The sequence below is a fragment of the Hyla sarda genome, chromosome 1 (assembly GCF_029499605.1).
Source record: "Hyla sarda isolate aHylSar1 chromosome 1, aHylSar1.hap1, whole genome shotgun sequence".
NCBI classification, from domain to species: Eukaryota; Metazoa; Chordata; class Amphibia; order Anura; family Hylidae; genus Hyla; species Hyla sarda.
Genome location: NC_079189.1, coordinates 53,870,989 through 53,885,787, shown reverse-complemented (window position 1 = coordinate 53,885,787; position 14,799 = coordinate 53,870,989). Strand labels below are relative to the sequence as shown.

The following is a 14,799-nucleotide window of genomic DNA, read 5'->3' as shown; positions in this document are numbered from 1 at the left end:
CCTTACTACTGGGGTGACACACTGTAACAAACCTCCTCCTCATGTAATCTCCTTACTACTGGGGTTACACACTGTAACAAACTTCCTCCTCATGTAATCTCCTTACTACTGGGGTAGCACACTGTAACAAACCACCTCCTCATGTAATCTCCTTACTACTGGGGTGACACACTGTAACAAACCTCCTCCCCATGTAATCTCCTTACTACTGGGGTGACACACTGTAACAAACCACCTCCTCATGTAATCTCCTTACTACTGGGGTGACAACAACAACAAAGACATGGTCTCAAATTGCAGGAGGTGCTCAACCCCAAATGCAGTTGTGCAAACAGTGGTCCCTCAACATACGATGGTAATCCGTTCCAAATGAACAATCGTTAGTTGAAACCATCGTATGTTGAGGGATCCGTGCAATGAAAAGTATAGGACGGTGGTCTCCAACCTGCAGACCTCCAGATGTTGCAAAACTACAACGGACAACCAACGGCTGTCGGAGCATGCTGGGAGTTGTAGTTTTGCAACATCTGGAGGCCCGCAGGTTGAAGACAACTGGTATAGGAGGTTAAACAGTACTCCCTTGTCCCAGCCGCTCACTGCTGCCCTGGATGTCCCCTCCATTGCTGTCGCCGAGTCCCCGGACCGTCTCTGCTGCTTCATCTCCGTCATCACGTTGCTGCGCACGCCGCTCTTATTGGATGACGGGACAGCGTGCGTGATGACGTGATGACGACGATGGAGAGCGCCGGTGATGCAGGGGATCCCGAAGAGGACGGTCCGGAGCGCGGGTATAGGTGAGTGACACCCACCAGACCACAAGGGGCACCGTAAACGTCTATCCGGCAGCAGCTGAAGCAGTCTGCGCTGCCGGATAGCCATTTATGCGATGGCTCCGACCAGGGGCGTACCTACAGCATTTGACACCCGGGGCGGAAGCCTTTGTTCAGCACCCCCCCCCCCCCCCACACACACACACGCACCCCCCCTTAATTACACCCCCCCCTGTCAACACTCGGGGCCCCCGGACCAAAAAAAAGGCAAGGGCCCCTGCTAGGCTCTGCAGCTCATCAATCTTCTGCCACGCCAATCTTATATTCCACCCAAATCCCACACACAATAAATTAAAATTTACATATGTAAGAAACACTTTAACGTAGGTTAATTTCCATGACCAATAATACTGGTATACAAGGAGCAAATATATACCACCACACAATAACTGGATAATACTGCCATACTGTACTGAATAAAACCACTATACACAGACCAGTATACTATACAGGATCTGTATACAATATAAGTGATTATATATAGGACCATATGGTGGTAGATATCAGCTGTACACAGGATGTGTATACCATATAAGTGATTACAGTTACATTTTGGGACTCACAATTACGTCTTTCTGATCAGCGTTGTCCTCTTTCCTTTTCTTCTCCGTCCGGATAAGACCGCCATGTGGATCTCTTAACATCTGCAGGAAAAACATGTCAGACTCTGCATATATTCAGTGCCCTCCTCTACACAATCTTTCCATCTATAGGCCCACAAACTGTAATAATGCCCTCCTTGGTGTCCTGCACAGTTAAAGGGCAGGTAGGTAGGTAGCCAGGTAACCCCCTCTTTCCCATAGGTATATGCAGAGTTACACCCCCCTCTTTCCCATAGGTATATGCAGAGTTACACCCCCCTCTCTTTCCCATAGGTATATGCAGAGCTACGCTACACCCCCCTCTTTCCCATAGGTATGTGCAGAGCTACACCCCCCCTCTTTCCCATAGGTATATGCTGAGCTACACCCCCAACCCCTCTTTCCCATAGGTATATGCAGAGCTACCCCCCCCTCTTTCCCATATGTATATGTGGAGCTACACCCCTCCTTCCCCATAGGTATATGCAGAGCTACACCCCCCCTCTTTCCCATAGGTATATGCAGAGCTACACCCCACCCTCTTTCCCATAGGTATATGCAGAGCTACACCCCCCTCTTTCCCATAGGTATATGCAGAGCTACACCCCCCCTTCCCCATAGGTATATGTAGAGCTACACCCCCCCTTCCCCATAGGTATATGCAGAGCTACACCCTCCTCTTCCCCATAGGTATATGCAGATCTACACCCCCCTCTTCCCCATAGGTATATGCAGAGCTACACCCCCCTTCCCCATAGGTATATGCAGAGCTACACCCCCTCTTCCCCATAGGTATATGCAGAGCACCCCCTCTCCCTCCCTTTCCCATAGGTATATGCAGAGCATCCCCCTCTCCCCCGTTCCCTTTAGGTATATGCATACAAAATGCCAACATCTATGTGTATATTCCCATACCATACAAAATTATAAACATCAAAGAAAAACCAAGGTATTCTGGGACACAAAATTCAATCTTTATTGTTTATCAAAAAAGAAATACATTTAAAATAATTTAAAAAAGATCACAAATTAACAAGATGGTCATACAAATACACAACCGGAGGTCCATAGAGCAAGGGGTTAATCCCCAAAAAATACCCATATATACAAATAGCTAAAGAGCCTACTTTACAATAATAAAATGTCCCAAATAGTGGCTGCACCCAGTAAGGTAACGGCCCTATACATTTATACACATAGCAAGAGGTTGTTAACTTCACCTTCTTGCACCCCTTGCTCTATGGACCTCCAGTTGTGTATTTGTAGGACCATCTTGTTAATTTGTGACCTATAGGTATATGCAGAGCACTCCCCCCTCTCCCCCTTCCCTATAGATATATGCAGAGCACACACCCCTCTCCCCCCCTTACCATAGGTATATGCAGAGCACCCCACCCTCTCCCCCCCCCCTTTCCTATAGGTATATGCAGAGCACCCCCCTCTCCCGCCTTTCCCTATAGGTATATGCAGAGCACCCTCCTCCCCCCTTCCCTATAGGTATATGCAGAGCACCCCCTCTCCCCCCTTCCCTATAGGTATATGCAGAGCACCCCCCTCCCCCTTCCCTATAGGTATATGCAGAGCACCCCCCCTCTCCTTCCCTTCCCTATAGGTATATGCAGAGCAACCCCCTCTTCCCTATAAGTATATGCAGAGCACCCCCACCCTCTCCCCCCTTCCCTATAGGTATATGCAGAGCACCCCCCCTCTCCCCCCCTTCCCTATAGGTATATGCAGAGCACCCCCCTCTCCCCCCCTTCCCTATAGGTATATACAGAGCACCCCCCCTCTCCCCCCTTCCCTATAGGTAAATGCAGAGCAACCCCCCCCCCCCTCTCACCCCCTTCCCTATAAGTATATGCAGAGCACCCCCCCCCCCTTCCCTATGGGTATAGGCAGGGTTAAAAAAATAAAATAAAAAAGGATGCTCACCTGATATCCCACACAGCGATCTCCTCAGCAAGGGCCCGCGTCTACTCCCCTCCACAGTACAGGCATCGGATGAGTGACGTCATCGGCGCCTGTACTGCGTGCAGCGTGGGGGCGGAGGTCACGTCTCCTCTGTGTAGCTGCAGATGCGGCTAACACAGAAAGGACGCCTTCTCCTGTATATGCATGTATCGCGCATACAGGAGAATGTAGCGCTGTCTGCTGGGGATCTGGGACGAGCGTCCCGGACCTCAGCAGCGGTGGTGGCGGGTCAGTCCGCCCCTGGCACCGCCCTTGAGAGTGGCACCCGGGGCAGGCCGCCCCCCTTTGGTACGCCACTGGCTCCAACATACAAAAGCATCGTGTGTTGATGCTGCCTTCAACATGCGATGGCCTCTGAGAGGCCATCACATGTTGAAATTATCGTATGTCGGGGCCATCGTAGGTCGGGGGGTCACTGTATATACTGGGGGGAGCAGATCCTGCCCTTGTAGTCCATTTCTAAGGGCGGTCCCCAGCATAAAAATGCATACAAGCATACAATAGAGGATTGGGTGATTAAAAAGGCCGATAAAGGCCAAAATGTTGTAATAATGACAAAAGATTACTATATCAAAGAAGAGACTAGACAACTTGACGATCAAAACACATATACCCCCCTTAAATCTGACCCTACCAGCAGTAACAGTAACAAAGTTAAAAATCTACTTAGGAAATATACAGAGAATGGATTTCTAAAACAAAAAGACGCTGAAAAACTCTTGCCTGCCCAACTATTAACCCAAAGTGGTATTTTCTCCCAAAAACTCACAAAAACCTGGAGCATCCCCCTGGAAGGCCCATTGTGGCCAGGATAGGTGGAGTGACAGAGCCACTCTCACAATATATAGAGTGGCTCCTGCACCCCCTGTTAGCTGACATCCCATCTTATGTCAAGGACACCGATCATCTTCTATTGTCCCTTGAAACATTAGAGTGGCAAAAATCCTACAAATTGACATCAATCGATGTTGAAGGTCTGTACACTAGAATTCCGCAGGAGTTAGGTGTCCTAACCGTTAAAGAATTTTTGGAAAATGCCCAAAAAGATGATCTGTTTGTGTCATTTGTCTGTGTGGCACTTCAGCTAATTTTGCAGAACTGCTTTATTTTCCAGGATCAGTGGTACGCCCAGTGCACGGGGACGGCCATGGGGACCCCGGTGGCATGTTCTTTCGCCATAATTTTTTTGGCCATCTTTGAAATCAGATATATCTTTAATAACATTAATCCATTCCTCCATTGGATTATCAAATATTTCTGTTATATACACGACATCCTGATTATTTGGGACAGCACAATTGAGAACTTCGAAAAATTTGTTACTTTCATAGGGGAGAATCATATGAATATGAAATTCACTAAGAAAATCAGTGAATCCACTATGGAATTTTTGGATGTACTACTTACAGTAGAAAACAATCAGTTCTTCACCAAAGGTTATCGAAAACCGACGGCTTCCAGTAATCTTTTGCATTTTAACAGTTTTCATCCATCCCATACCAAGCAGACTCTACCCTATAGCCAGTTTTCACGACTCAGAAAAATCAATAAAAAGGAAGAAGACTTTCAGCTACAATCTAAAGAACTATACAATCGTTTCCTCAAAAGAGGTTACCCTCCACACAAATTAAATAAAGCACTTGAGAAGGCCACAAAAATTCCCAAGTTAGATCTAGTTAACAAAACTTACAAGAAAAATTGTAATAAAAATAAAAACACCATGGCTAATTCCCCACAACCACAGTTTGTCTTTTCATTTAGGTACAACGTGCTGGCTGACACAATAAAACAAGTAATAAAGAATAATTGGTTCCTTATAGAGAACGATCCAACCTTCAAAGAGGCGGCTGTTAGAAAACTACTGATATCGCTCAGGAGGAGTAAAAGTATTAATAATCTATTGGTTCGCAGCGCACTCCCCTCTACCCAAAAAGAAAAGGATTGGTTATCTGCAACAATTCCTCTAGGTAACCACAAATGTGGCAACTGTTCTCATTGTAAGTTTTTCCTACCTGGGAAAGTGTATCAGCTTGTCATCACCGAGTCATCTGCTGTAGGACTGATTATGTCGTTTATGGAATAGTCTGCCCATGTATGTGCTTTTAGATTGGATCCACTATCCGATCGCTGAAAATAAGATTCCGTGAACACTTAAGGTCTATTCCCACTGGACACGGCTGTACCCGCCTCATAACGCACATACGATCAGCACATTCAGGAGATGCTAATGTGATGCGCTTTTTCGGAATCGAAAGAGTTAAAACCTGCTCACCGGGAATTGACCGGGAATTGACCGCCATAGAACTTTGCTGGAAGAGAGATGGCTCATGCGCACAAGAGCGCTTGAAGGAACGGGACTTAACCCGATAACGACCACGGACGAGTATAGACGTCCAGGTTGGCGGGCGTTCCCGCACCTGGACGTCTATACTCGTCCATTCTTCTCGTGGGTGCTGCCAAGTGCACCCACGAGATCGCGGCAGGGACTCGGCTGTATCACACAGCCGGGACCCTGCTGCACTGCCAGGACCGAAGTAAACTTCGGTCCCGGCAGTTTTAACCCTTACAGCCGCGGTCGGAAGTGACCGCGGGCTGTAAGTGTTATGACAGAGGGAGGGAGCTCCCTCTGTCACTCCTGCAGCACCCCGCATCGCGATCCCGGGGTGCTGTGTGTGTCCGCGGCTGGCCGGGACCTGCCGCACTGCCGGGAGTGAAGTTCACTTCACTCCCGGCAGTTTAACCCTTACAGCCGCGGTCAGAAGTGACCGCGCGCTGTAAGGAGTTCTGACAGAGGGAGGGGGCTCCCTCTGTCTCCTCTGCAGCACCCCGCAGCGCGATCGCGGGGTGCTGCTGCATACCTTGGCAGCCGGGGTCCTACAAAGACCCCCAGGTCTGCCCTGGGTATTGCCTGAAAGGACGTGCCAGAGGCACGTCCTAATATGCTGCCTGCTAGTGAAAACTGGCAGGCAGCATATAATTGCAATGCTTTGGAATACTAAGTATTCCAAAGCATTAAAAAGTATAAAAATAAATAAATAAATAAATAAAATAAAAGTGTAAAAATAAATAAAAATGTAATAAAAGTGTAAAAAAATAAATAAATAAATAAATAAATAAAAAAATATATATATATATATATATATATATATATTAAAAATACATTTATTAAATGAATCTAATTTAAAAAAATGCATAATGTGTAGGATCGCATTGGCGGACATCCGCAGCATGTAATATGTTGCGGATGTCCACCATGTGATCCTACACATTATGCAGCAGTCACGGTAATGAGCTCCCTGCTGCAGCTGGGTAGCTTTGTGTGTCCACTCATAGCGGCGGATTTTCCGCCAGCAGTCATGAGCGGACACACTGAGCTACCCAGCCGCAGCAGTGATGGATATATTCGCCATGAGCGGGTGCTTAGTCCCACAACATGGCGGATATATCCATCAGGAGCCTTAACTGTCACAGACAGACGTGTTATACTGTCAGCCGACCAAGGACTAATCAGAGTGGTCCCTGGTGCAGCCAATAACTTGTAGGAGTGCGGTATATAAATGGGGTCACTTGTGGGGGTGGGGGTACTGTTCTGCCCTGAAAGCCAAATGGCGCTCCTCTCCTTCTGAGTCCTACCACACGGCCAAGGAACCATATATGGCCAAAGCGGGGGTATTTCCGAACATGGGACAAGCAGCTAAATAAAATATAGGGTGCATTTCTTTCAATATCAGAAGTGATGTACAAAAAATATGCCCCCCAAATGATGCATTTGTGAAAAATTGCAAATTTCGAATTTTTAACACTGACTTTGTAATAATTCCTGCCAAAAAACTATGGTGTTAAAATACTCACTGTACCCCCTAGCGAATACCTTGAGGGGTCTAGTTTTCAAAATGGGGTCATTTGGGGGGGGGGGGGGGTGTTCATATGTTCTACTACCTTTTAATTTCTGCAAACCTTGCATAGCACACAAAAAAAGATGTACTTTTCAAATTTTCAAAATTTTCAAAATTTCAAGTTAAATTGTTAGGCTTCTAACTAATTTAAAATGTTAATTAAAAACAAAAAAAATGACGTCAAAATAAAGTAGACATCTGAAAGTATAAGTTTCATAAACTATTTGGTCAGTATGTATAAATATATGCACCCTATTAGTGTTAAAATAGCAAAAAATCTTAATTTTTAGTAAAAATGTCATGATTTTTTGCATTATAAAAAAAAACTACAAATGATATTGGCTTACTTTTACTATGTACATGAAGGACAACTTGTGACAAAAAAACAATGTCAGAATTATCGTGATTGGCAAAACGTTACCAGAGTTATTCTCTAATAAAGACAGACATCCCCGATTTGAAAAAACAGGCCTGGTCTTTCAGGGGCGTACAGGTTTATTTGTATTGGTCCTTAAGGGGTTAATGATCGTCAGGATCTTAGTGTTTTTTTTAATAATTTTTTTCTCTTTTTCTTTTTTGATGAATTTTTTCCTTATGATTCTTTTCTCTTTTTGATACTCCCCTTTTTGCTTTTGGCTTCTTGTTTTTTGTATATTATTATGATATATGCTATAGTGTGTAGTCTAACCATTTTTTTGCATATGTTCACGTCATCAGTTTGGCGATTAAAATCCCTCCCTTTCCTGCCAACTGATGTAATCAAGTCAGCCAGAGAAAGCGCCACCTGGCGTGAAACTAGTCATGTACGGCTTCCTTTCTCCTCCACGTCCTGCACCTGTACACAGATCTCATGATCTGAAATAAACCTCCTTTGTTCCCGACATTGACAGTGGGTGAGTGCGGTATTCATTTTTTCTTTTACGTATTTGGATTCATATGAACATTATACACATACCTGCACCTCCAGGTCTAGCCCATGCTACAAGTTCCTCTGCATAGCCTTGTATTGTACGCTAAGAACTTTTCCTGTTACCATAGCTTGGTTTGTAACTACGGTTCCCGTATACGGCTGGGAGGAGGGGGCGGGGCTTAATCACGGCGCCCGCACTCAGCTGTATTCGGGAACCGTATTTAATGTATGTCTATGAGCCGACCGGAGTGAACCGCAGCCTCCGGTCAGCTGCTTTTTCGGCCGTATGCGGTTTCCCGACCGCAAGCAAAAACCGCATACAGCCGAAAAACGCAGTAATCTCCTTACTACTGGGGTGTCACACTGTAACAAACCTCCTCCTCATGTAATCTCCTTCCTACTGGGGTGACACACTGTAACAAACCTCCTCCCCATGTAATCTCCTACCTACTGGGATGACACACTGTAACAAACCTCCTCCTCATGTAATCACCTTGCTACTGGGGTGACACACTGTAACAAACCTCCTCCTCATGTAATCTCCGTACTACTAGGGTGACACACTGTAACAAACCTCCTTCTTATGTAATCTTCTTACTACTGGGGTGACACACTGTAACAAATCTCCTCCTTATGTAATCTCCTTACTACTGGGGTGACACACTGTAACAAACCTCCTCCTCATGTAATTACCTTCCTACTGGGGAGACACACTGTAACAAACCTCCTCCTCATGTAATCTCCTTACTACTGGGGTGACACACTGTAACAAACCTCCTCCTCATTTAATCTCCTTACTACTTGGGTGACACACTGTAACAAACCTCCTCCTCATGTAATCTCCTTACTACTGGGGTGACACACTGTAACAAACCTCCTCCTCATGCTGCTGGCTGAGTGGTTTGAATGCTGGTTGTCTAACTTTCTTGTGGCAGGCAGAGCGGCGCCCCTATCAAAAGGGCGCTCTAGGCAGCTGCCTACTTTTCCTATAGGCAGAGCTGGCCCTGTACATACAGTAGACTTACATTACAGCACCTAAATATAATAGTATTGTTTTTGTGAGATGATACATACAGGACTGCGGGATGAATTCATTTCTTTGTTTCTTCTGCATGAGATCATAGACCAGTGATCTCCAAGCTGTGACACTCCCCTTGTTGCAAAACTACAACTCCCAGCATGTCCAGACAGCTGCAGGATATCAGGGCATGCTGGTAGGGACTTTCAGATGGGAGTTCATGACTGCAGATTTTGTAGGGTGACAACGGGAGTGTGAAAGGGGCCTTAGGCCCTGCAAAATCTTCAGTCATGAACTCCCATCTGAAAGTTCCTAATACGGCCGTCAAAATATTCCATTCACGTCAATGGGATTTTTTGACCATCCTGCAGCACCAGTTATGTCCCGTTATGACTAACGGACGTTATTTTTGACGGCAATAACGGTGGTATAACGGGCGTTACAATTTTAACATTGAAGTCTATGAGTGACGGATGTTCACAATTGTGAACATCAGTTAGTGCCCGTTATTTTAAAGGGGTACTCCGGTGAAAAACTTTTTTTTTTTTTTTTTTTTTTTATCAACTGGTGCCAGAAAGTTAAACAGATTTGTAAGTTACTTCTATTAAAAAATCTTAATCCTTCCAGTATTTATTAGCTGCTAAATACCACAGAGGAAATTCTTTTCTTTTTGGAACACAGTGCTCTCTGCTGACATCACAAGCACAGTGCTCTCTGCTGACATCTCTGTCCATTTTAGGAACTGCATATGTTTGCTACGGGGATTTTCTCCTATTCTGGACAGTTAAAAAAATGGACAGAGATGTCAGCAGAGAGCACTGTGCTTGTAATGTCAGCAGAGAGCTCTGTATTCCAAAAAGAAAAGAATTTCCTTTGTAGTATTCAGCAGCTAATAAGTACTGGTAGGATTAAGATTTTTTAACCCCTTAAGGACCCAGCCATTTTACACCTTAGGACCCGGCCATTTTTTGCACATCTGACCACTGTCAATTTAAACATTAATAACTCTGGAATGCTTTAAGTTATCATTCTGATTCCGAGATTGTTTTTTCGTGACATATTCTACTTTAACTTAGTGGTAAAAATTTTTGGTAACTTGCATCCTTTCTTGGTGAAAAATCCCAAAATTTGATGAAAAATTTGAAAATTTAGCATTTTTCTAACTTTGAAGCTCTCTGCTTGTAATAAAAATGGATATTCCAAATATTATTTTATTTTATTCACATATACAATATGTCTACTTTATGTTTGCATCATAAAATTGACGAGTTTTTACTTTTGGAAGACACCAGAGGACTTCAAAGTTCAGCAGCAATTTTCCAATTTTTCACAAAATTTCCAAAATCACAATTTTTCAGGGACCAGTTCAGGTTTGATGTGGATTTGAAGGGTCTTCATCTTAGAAATACCCCACAAATGACCCCATTATAAAAACTGCACCCCCCAAAATATTCAAAATGACATTCAGTCCGCGTTTTAACCCTTTAGGTGTTTCACAGGAATAGCAGCAAAGTGAAGGAGAAAATTCACAATCTCCATTTTTTACACTCGCATGTTCTTGTAGACCCAATTTTTGAATTTTTACAAGGGGTAAAAGGAGAAAATGTATACTTCTATTTGTAGCCCAATTTCTCTCGACTAAGCACATACCTCATATGTCTATGTAAAGTGTTCGGCGGGCGCAGTAGAGGGCTCAGAAGGGAAGGAGCGACAAGGGGATTTTGGAGCGTACGTTTTTCTGAAATGGTTTTTGGGGGGCATGTCCCATATAGGAAGCCCCTATGGTGCCAGAACAGCAAAAAATACCCACATGGCATACCATTTTGGAAACTAGACCCCTTGAGGAACGTAACAAGGAATAAAGTGAGCCTTAATACCCCACAGGTCTTTCACGACTTTTGCATATGTAAAAAAAAAATTAAAAAATTTCAATAAAATGTGTGCTTCCCCCCAAATTTCACATTTTTGCAAGGGTTAATAGCAGAAAATAGCCCCCAAAATTTGTAACCCCATCTCTTCTGAGTATGGAGGTACCCCATAAGTTGACATGAAGTGCACTATGGGCGAACTACAATGCTCAGAAGAGAAGGAGTCATATTTGGCTTTTTGAGAGCAAATTTTGCTCGGGGGCATGTCGCATTTAGGAAGCCTAAATGGTGCCAGGACAGCAAAATAACCCCCACATGGCATACCATTTTGGAAACTAGACCCCTTGAGGAACGTAACAAGGGGTACAATGAGCATTTACCCCCCACTGGTGTCTGTCAGATCTTTGGAACAGTGGGCTGTACAACATTTTTAATTTGCGCAGCCCACTGTTCCAAAGATCTGTCAGACACCAGTGGGGTGTAAATTCTCACTGCACCTCTCATTACATTCCGTGAGGGGTGTAGTTTCCGAAATGGGGTCACATATGGGTTTTTTTTTTTTTTGCGTTTGTCAAAACCGCTGTAACAATCAGCCACCCCTGTGCAAATCACCTCAAATGTACATGGTGCACTCTCCCTTCTGAGCCTTGTTGTGCGCCCCCAGAGCACTTTGCGCCCACATATGGGGTATCTCCGTAGTCGGGAGAAATTGCATTACAAATTTTGGGGGGCGTTTTTCCCTTTTACCTCTTGTCAAAATGAAAAGTATAGGGCAACACCAGCATGTTAGTGTAAAAAAATTTTTTTTTTTACACTAACATGCTGGTGTAGACCCCAATTTCACCTTTTCATAAGGGGTGAAAGGAGAAAAAGCCCCCCAAAATTTGTAAGGCAATTTCTCCCGAGTACGGCGATACCCCATATGTGGCCCTAAACTGTTGCCTTGAAATACGACAGAGCTCCGAAGTGAGAGAGCGCCATGTGCATTTGAGGCCTGAATTAGGGATTTGCATTGGGGTGGACTTAGGGGTATTCTACGCCAGTGATTCCCAAACAGGGTGCCTCCAGCTGTTGCAAAACTCCCAGCATGCTTGGACAGTCAACGGCTGTCCAGCAATACTGGGAGTTGTTGTTTTGCAACAGCTGGAGGCTCCATTTTGAAAACAGTGGCGTACCAGACGTTTTTCATTTTTATTGGGGAGGGGAGGGGGGCTATGTAGGGGTATGTGTATATGTAGTGTTTTTTACTTTTTATTTTATTTTGTGTTAGTGTAGTGTAGTGTTTTTAGGGTACAGACACACGGGCAGGGGGGGTTACAGCGATTTTCCCGCTGCGAGTTTGAGCTGCCGCGCAAAATTTGCTGCATCGCAAACTTGCAGTCTGATACTCACTGTAAGCCCCTGCCCATGTGAAAGTACCCTGTACATTCACAGGGGGGGACCTCCAGCTGTTGCAAAACTACAACTCCCAGCATGCACAGTCTATCAGTGCATGCTGGTAGTTATAGTTTTGCAACAGCTGGAGGCACACGGGTTGGGAAACACTGAGTTAGGAAACAGACAATGTTTCCCAACTAGTGTGCCTCCTGTTGTTGCAAAACCACAACTCCCAAACATTCTCAGGCATGCTGGGAGTAGTAGTTCGGCAACATCTTTAGAGCCAGATGTTGCCGAACTACAACTCCCAGCATGCTTGGAGTTGTAGTTTGCAACATCTGGAGGACTACAGTTTGCAGACCACTAATACAGTGGTTCCCAATCTGTGCCCTTCCAGATGTTGCAAAACTACAACTCCCAGTATGCCAAAACTGTCCAGGCATGCTGGGAGTTGTAGTTCTGCAACATCTGAAGGGCCAGATGTTACAGCACTACAACTCCCAGCATGCCTGGACAGTAAGGGCATGCTGAGAATGTGTAGTTTTGCAACATCTGGAAGGGCACAGTGGTCTCCAAACTGTAGTCCTCCAGATGTTGCAAAACTGCAACTCCCAGCATGCCCAGACGCCAAGGGCTGTCTGGGCATGCTGGGAGTTGTAGTATATAGGGTCCCAATACAGCACTGCATGTCGCTTTACGGCGACGTGCATTGCTGTAAAGGGCCCGACCGCGGCTGAAGATCTACTCACCTGTCGCCGCCGCCGCCATCTTCCCCGCCGGGATCCGGGTCTTCAGGGACGAGGTAAGTACCGGGGCCGGTCCCCTGCACTCCCCCGTCCCCCGCCGCGTCCTCCGGTCTTCCTCCCGTCCTCTCCGGACTTTCAGGGGCCGGGCAGGACGGGAGGAAGTAACCGCCCCCCCTCCTGCGATTGGTCGGTTAACTAACCGACAGATCGCAGGGGATCGGAGGAAGTGGCCGGCTTGCCACCTCGCTCCTAGGCTCCAGCATGGTCCTGGCTGTCTGTGACAGCCGGGATCATGCGAAATTACCGGGCGGTCGGGTCCCAGAGACCCGATCAGCCCGGTGTCGCCGCAGATCGCAAGGGCGATTTCCCTTGCGATTTGCGGCGATCGCCGACATGGGGGGCCTACATGGCCCCCCTCGGCGTTTGCCCTGGATGCCTGCTGAAGGATTTCAGCAGGCATCCGGTTCCGATCTCTGCCCGGCGAGCGGCAGAGACCGGAAAACGCCATGACGTATGCATACGTCATGGGTCCTTAAGACCCAGGGTGTGATGGCGTATGCATACGTCATGGGTCCTGAACAGGTTAATAGAAGTAATTTACAAATCTGTTTAACTTTCTGGCACCAGTTGATAAAAATAAAAAATAAAAGTTTTCCACCGGAGTACCCCTTGAATGCTTGTTCAAATAACACACATTGGTCATCAGTTATGTTTAGTTGTTGACCTCTTTCAGAAGAAAAACATCTGTCAAAATGCAGGGACATGATGGTAGCTTGAAAGAAGCCGAAATGTAGTTTTGCAACAGGTGGAGAGTCACAGGTTGTGGATCAGTGATATGGTCTGAAGGATACAGTAGACAATATAGTCAGGAGAAGGACCAGGAATAAGTTCTCCTTAAAGGGGTACTCCACTGGAAAACATTTTCTTTTAAATCAACTGGTGTCAGAAAGTTAAAGGGGTATTCCAGGAAAAACCTTTTTTTTATATATATCAACTGGCTCCAGAAAGTTAAACAGATTTGTAAATGACTTCTATTAAAAAAAATCTTAATCCTTTCAGTACTTATGAGCTTCTGAAGTTGAGTTGTTCTTTTCTGTCTGATGACACGTGTCTCAGGAACCGCCCAGTTTAGAAGAAAATCCCCATAGCAAACCTCTTCTAAACTGGACAGTTCCCGAGACACGTGTCATCAGAGAGCACTTAGACAGAAAAGAACAGCTCAACTTCAGAAGCTCATAAGTACTGAAAGGATTAAGATTTTTTTAATAGAAGTCATTTACAAATCTGTTTAACTTTCTGGAGCCATTTGATATATATATATAAATAAAGTTTTTTCCTGGATAACCCTTTTAAACATATTTGTAAATTACTTCTATTTATATATCTTAATCCTTCCCGTACTTATCAGCTGCTGTATAATACACAGGAAGTTCTTTTCTTTTTGAATTTCCTTTCTGCCTGACCACAGGACTCTCTGCTGACACCTCTGTCCATTTTCAAAACTGTCCAGAGTAGGATCAAATCCCCATAGCAATCCTCTCCTGCTCTGGACAATTCCTGACATGGACAGAGGTGTCAGCAGAGAGCACTTGTGGTCAGGCA

General features: G+C 45.2%; 1 protein-coding gene across 1 annotated transcript in view; it reads left to right on the top strand.

Annotated features, from left to right (window-relative positions):
• The window catches only part of HTRA3 (HtrA serine peptidase 3), a 79,589-nt gene that overhangs the window by 10,306 nt on the left and 54,484 nt on the right, over positions 1-14,799 (top strand). The window lies entirely within an intron of this gene.